Source organism: Mustelus asterias, unplaced genomic scaffold (assembly GCF_964213995.1).
Source record: "Mustelus asterias unplaced genomic scaffold, sMusAst1.hap1.1 HAP1_SCAFFOLD_228, whole genome shotgun sequence".
Lineage (NCBI taxonomy): Eukaryota > Metazoa > Chordata > Chondrichthyes > Carcharhiniformes > Triakidae > Mustelus > Mustelus asterias.
Genome location: NW_027590207.1, coordinates 438,823 through 445,468, shown reverse-complemented (window position 1 = coordinate 445,468; position 6,646 = coordinate 438,823).

The following is a 6,646-nucleotide window of genomic DNA, read 5'->3' as shown; positions in this document are numbered from 1 at the left end:
GTCTGCTGTCAATGTGGAATGGCCCCTGTCAATGAGGTGCGCACCCTGTCAATGAGGAAATCACCCCCGTCGAGAGGAGTGACCCTGTCAATGAAGAGTGCCCCCTGTCAATCATGAGTGCCCCCGGTCAATAAGGAGAACCTCTCGTCAATGAGGAGTGACATCTGGAAATTTGGAGTCTCTCCCCCATCAATGAGGAGTGCTCCCCGCCAATGACGAATGTCCCCTCTAAATGAGGATGCCCCCTGTCATTGACGAGTGCCCCCTGTCAATGCGGAGTGCCCCCCCTTCAATGAGGAGTGCCCCCTTCAATGAGGAGTGCCCCCCCGTCAATGAAGAGTGCCCCATGTCAATGAGGAGTGCCCACGTCAATGACGAGTGCCCCCTGTCAATAACGAGCGCACCCCCATCAATGTGGTGTGCCCGCCCCATCAATGAGGAGTGCCCCCTGTCAATGAGGAGTGACCGCTGTACATTAGGAGTGACCCCTGAAAATTTGGAGTGCCTGCCCCGTCAATGAGGAGTGCCCCCGTCAAACAGGAGTGCCCCCTGTCAATGAGGAGTGCCCCCGGTCAATGAGGAGTTCCCTCTGTCAATTAGGAGAGGCTCCTGTAAATGATGAGTGACCCCCATCAACGAGAAGAGCCCCCCGTCAACGAGGAGTGCCCCCCATCAATGACGAGTGCCCCCCGTTAATGGGGAGTGCCCCCCGTCACTGAGGAGGGCCCCGCGTCAATGAGGAGGGCCCCCTATCAATGAGGAGTGCCCCTGTCAATTGGAGTGCCCCCTGTCAATGAGGAGCGCCCCCCCATCAATGAGGAGTGCCCCCCACCGTCAATGAAGGGTGCCCCCCTTCAATGAGGAGTGCCCCCCACGTCAATGAAGAGTGCAGCCTGTCAATGAGGAGTGCCCACGTCAATGAGGAGTGCCCCCTGTCAATGACGAGTGCACTCCCATCAATGAGGACTGCCCGCCCCATCAATGAGCACCCCCTTTCAATGAGGAGTGACCACTGTAAATTAGTATGACCCCTGAAAATTTGGAGTGCCTGCCCCGTCAATGAGGAGTGCCCCCTTCAAAGAGGAGTGCCCCCTGTCAATGGCGAGTGACCCCGTTAATGGAGAGTGCCCCCCGTCACTGAGAAGGGCCGCGCGTCAATTAGGAGAGGCTCCTCTAAATGAGGAATGGCCCCCATCTACGAGAAGAGCCCCCCTTCAACGAGGAGTACCCCCCATCAGTGACGAATGCCCCCTTTAATGAGGAGTGCCCCCCGTCACTGAGGAGGTCCCCCCGTCAATGAGGAGTGCCCCCTATCAATGAGGAGTGCCCCCTGTCAATAAGGAGTGCCCCCTGTCAATGAGGAATGCTCCCAGTCAATGAGGAATGCCGCATATCAATTAGGAGTGCCCCATGTCAATTAGGAGTTCCCCATGCTAATAAGGAGTGCCCTTATCAATTCGGAGTGCCCCCTGTCAATTTTCAGGCCCCATTCAATGAGGAGATCCCCTTGTCAATGAGGAGTGCCCCCCCCCGTGAATGAGGAGTGCCCCTGTCAATGAGGGCTGCCCCTTGTCAATGAGGAGTGCCCCCTGTCAATTTGGATGCCCCCCTGTCAATTAGGAGTGCCCCTTGTCAAGTAGGAGTACCCCTTGCCAATGAGGAGCTCATCCAGTCACTTAGGAATGCCCCCAATTACGAGTGACCCCTGCCAATTAGGAGTGACCGCTGCCAATTAGGGGTGCCCCCTGTCAATGAGGAGTGCCCCTGTCAATGAGGAGTGCCACCTGTCAATGAGGATTGCGCTCTGCAAATGAGGAATGCCCACTGTCCATGAGAAGTGCCCCCTGTCGATTAGGAGTGCCAGCTGTCAATTAGGACTCACCCCTGTCTGTTAGGAGTGCCCCCATTCAATTAGGATTATCCCTTGTCAATTAGGAGATCCCTTGTCAATTAGGAGTGGCCCCTTTCAATTAGGAGTGCCCCTGGTCAATGAGGTGTGCCCACTGTCAATAAGGATCGCCGCCTGTCAATTAGGAGTGCACCATGTCAATTAGGAGTACCCCATGCGAATTAGGGGTGCCCCATGTCATTGAGGAGTGTGCCCTCTCAATTCGGAGTGCCCCCTGTGAATTAGGAGTGCGCCCTGTCAATTAGGAGGCCCCTGTGAATTTGGCGTGCCCCTTGTCATGACGAGCGCCCTCCCGTCAATGAGGAATGCCCCACCGTCAACGAGGAGTGCCCCATCGTCAATAAGGAGTACACCACCTTCAATGAGGAGTGCCCCCTGTCAATGAGGAGTGCCCCTGTCAATGAAGAGTGCCCCCTGTCAATCAGCCCCCTGTCAATGAGGAATGCCCCATATCAATTGGGACTGCTCCATGACAATTAGGCGTGCCTCATGCTAATGAGGAGTGCACCCTATCAATGAGGAGTACCCCCTGAAATTGAGTAGTGTCCCCTGACAATTACTAGAACCCCTGTCAACCAGGAATGTCCCCTGTCAATTTGGAGGACCCTGTCAATGAGGAGTTCCCTTGTCAATGAGGAGTGCCACCCCCATCAATGACGAGTGCCCCCCCTTCAATGAGGAGTGCCCCACCTTCAATGACGAGTGGCCCACCGTCAATGACGAGTGCCCCCTCTCAATGAGGAGTGCCCCCTGTCACCGAGGACTGAACTTTGCCAATTAGGAATGCCCCCTGTCAATTAGGGGTGCCCCCTGACAATGAGGAGTGTCCACTCTCGATTACGAATGCCCCCTGTGAATGAGTGGTACCCCCTGTCAATGAGGAGTTCTCCCCTGTCAATGAGGAATGCCCCATATCAATTAGGAGTGCCCCATGTCATTGAGTAGTGTCCCCTGACAATTAGGAGAGCCCCTGTCAATTTGGAATGTCCCCTGTCAATTTGGAGGACCCTGTCAATGAGGAGTTCCCCTTGTTAATGAGGAGTGCCCCACCCATCAATGAGGAATGCCCCCCCCTTCAATGAGGAGTGCCCCCCCCCCCGTCAATGAGGAGTGTCCCACCGTCGAAGAGGAGTGCCCCACCGTCAATAAGGAATGCCCCAACATCAATGAGGAGTGCCCCCTGTCAATCAGAAGTGCCCCCTGCCTCCTCGCGGTGACTCCTGTCAATGAGGAGTGCCCCCCTGTCAATGCGGTGTGCCCCCTGTCAATAAGGAGTGCCCCCTGTCAATGACGAGTGCCCCGGTCAATGAGGAGTGCCCCCGGTCAATGAAGAGTGCCCCCTGTCAATCAGAAGTGCCCCCTGCCCCGTAGCGGTGACTCCTGTCAATGAGGAGTGCCCCCTAACATTGAGTAGTGTCCCCTGAAAATTAGGAGAGCCCCTGTCAATTAGGAATGTCCCCTGTGAATCTGGAGGACCCTGTCAATGAGGAGTTCCCCTTGTCAATGAGGAGTGCCCCCCCCATCAATGAGGAGTGCCCCCGCTTCATTGAGGAGTGACCCACCGTCAATGAGGAGTGCCCCCCTGTCAATGAGGAGTGCCCCTGTCAATGAGGAGTGTCACTTGTGAATGACGAGTGCCCCCTGCAAATTAGGAGTGCCCCGGTCAATGAGCAGTGCCCCCTGTCAATAAGGAGTCCCCCCTGTCAATGAGGAATGCCCCATATCAATTAGGAGTGCCCCATGTCATTGAGTAGTGTCCCCTGACAATGGGAGAGCCCCTGTCAATTAGGAATGTCCCCTGTCAATCTGGAGGACCCTGTCAATGAGGAGTTCCCCTTGTCAATGAGGAGTGCCCCCCCCATCAATGATGAGTGCCCCCGCTTCATTGAGGAGTGACCCACCGTCAATGAGGAGTGCCCCCGCTTCATTGAGGAGTGACCCACCGTCAATGAGGAGTGCCCCCTGTCAATGAGGAGTGCCCCCTGTCAATGAGGAGTGTCCCTTGTCAATGACGAGTGCCCCCTGCAAACTAGGAGTGCCCTGGTCAATGAGCAGTGCCCCCTGTCAATAAGGAGTCCCCCCTGTCAATGAGGAATGCCCCATATCAATTGGGACTGCTCCATGACAATGAGGCGTGCCCCATGCTAATGAGGAGTGCACCCTATCAATGAGGAGTACCCCCTGAAATTGAATAGTGTCCCCTGACAATTACTAGAACGCCTGTCAATTTGGAGGACCCTGTCAATGAGGAGTTCCCCTTGTTAATGAGTGCCCCCCCCTTCAATGGGGAGTGCCCCCCCCCGTCAATGAGGAGTGTCCCACCGTCAATAAGGAATGCCCCAACATCAATGAGGAGTGCCCCCTGTCAATCAGAAGTGCCCCCTGCCACCTCGTGGTGACTCCTGTCAATGAGGAGTGCCCCCCTGTCAATGCGGTGTGACCCCTGTCAATAAGGAGTGCCCCCTGTCAATGACGAGTGCCCCTGTCAATGAGGAGTGCCCCCGGTCAATGAAGAGTGCCCCCTATCATTCAGAAGTGCCCCCTGCCACTTAGCGGTGACTCCTGTCAATGAGGAGTGCCCCCTGACATTGAGTAGTGTCTCCTGACAATTAGGAGAGCCCCTGTCAATTAGGAATGTCCCCTGTCAATCTGGAGGACCCTGTCAATGAGGAGTTCCCCTTGTCAATGAGGAGTGCCCCCCCCCCATCAATGAGGAGTGCCCCCGCTTCATTGAGGAGTGACCCACCGTCAATGAGGAGTGCCCCCGCTTCATTGAGGAGTGACCCACCGTCAATGAGGAGTGCCCCCTCTCAATGAGGGGTGCCCCCTGTAACCGAGGAGTGAACTTTGCCAAATAGGAATGCCCCCTGTCAATTAAGAGTGCCCCCATGACAATGAGGAGTGTCCACTGACAGTCGGGAGTGCTTCCTGTCAATTTAGGAGTGCTCCATGTGAATTAGGAGGCCCCTGTCAATGCAGAGTTCCCCTTGTCAATGAGGAGTGCCCCCCCGTCAATGATGAGTCCCCCACCGTCAATGAGGAGTGGCTCACCATCAATGAGGAGTGCCCCAAAGTCAATGAGGAGTACCCCCTGTCAATGAGGAGTGCCCCCTGTCACCTCAGATTGCCCCTGTCAATGGGAAGTGCCCCCCTGTCAATGAAGAATGCACCCTGACAATGAGGAGTGTCCACTCTCACTTAGGAGTGCCCCTATTTAATGAGTAGTACACCCTGTCAATGAGGAGTGGCCTACTGTCAATGACAAGTGCCCCCCGTCAATGACGAGTGCCCCCTGTCAATTAGGAAATCCCTCTGTCAATTAGTAGTGCCCCCTGTCGATTAGGAGTGCCCCATGTCAATTAGGAATGCCCCCTGTCAAGTAGGAGTGCCCCTTGTCAATGAGGAGCTCCCCCGTCAGTTAGGTGTGCTCCGTGTCAATTAGGAGTGCCTCCTGCATGTTAGGAGTGACCCCTGCCAATTAGGATTGCCCCCTTTCAATGACGAGTGCCTCCTGTCAATGAGAAATGCCCCCTGTCAATGAGGAATGCACCCTGTCAATGAGGAGTGCCCCCTGTCAATAAGGAGTGCCCCCTGTCAATGAGGAATGCACCCAGTCAATGAGGAATGCAGCATATCAATTAAGAGTGCCCCATGTCAATTAGGAGTTCCCCATGCTAATAAGGAGTGCCCTTATCAATTCGGAGTGCCCCCTATCAATTTGGAGGCCCCATTCAATGAGGAGATCCCCTTGTCAATGAGCAGTGCCCCCCCCCCCCGTCAATGAGGAGTGCCCCTGTCAATGAGGACTGCCCCTTGTCAATGAGGAGTGCCCCCTGTCAATTTGGATGGCCCCCTGTCAATGAGGAGTGCCCCCTGTCAAGTAGGAGTACCCCTTGTCAATGAGGAGCTCATCCTGTCACTTAGGAATGTCCCCAATTACGAGTGACCCCTGCCAATTAGGAGTGACCGCTGCCAATTAGGGGTGCCCCCTGTCAATGAGGAGTGCCCCTGTCAATGAGGAGTGCCCCCTGTCAATGAGGATTGCGCTCTGCAAATGAGGAATGCCCACTGTCCATGAGAAGTGCCCCCTGTCGATTAGGAGTGCCAGCTGTCAATTAGGACTCACCCCTGTCTGTTAGGAGTGCCCCCATTCAATTAGGAGTATCCCTTTTCAATTAGGAGCTCCCTTGTCAATTAGGAGTGGCCCCTTTCAATTAGGAGTGCCCCTGGTCAATGAGGAGTGCCCACTGTCAATAAGGATCGCCGCCTGTCAATTAGGAGTGCACCATGTCAATTAGGAGTGCCCCATGCGAATTAGGGGCGCCCCATGTCATTGAGGAGTGTGCCCTCTCAATTCGGAGTGGCCCCTGTGAATTAGGAGTGCACCCTGTCAATTAGGAGGCCCCTGTGAATTTGGCGTGCCCCTTGTCATGACGAGCGCCCTCCCGTCAATGGGGAGTGCCCCACCGTCGACGAGGAGTGCCCCATCGTCAATAAGGAGTACACCACCTTCAATGAGGAGTGCCCCCTGTCAATCAGAAGTGCCCCCTGCCACCGAGCGGTGACTCCTGTCAATGAGGAGTGCCCCTTGTCAATGAGGAGTGGCCCCTGTCAATGAGGAGTGCCCCTGTCAATAAGGAGTGCCCCATGTCTTTTGGAGTGCCTCTTGTCAATATGAAGTGCCCCCTGTCAATGAGGAGTGCCCAATGTGAATAAGGATTGCCTCCTGTCTATTAG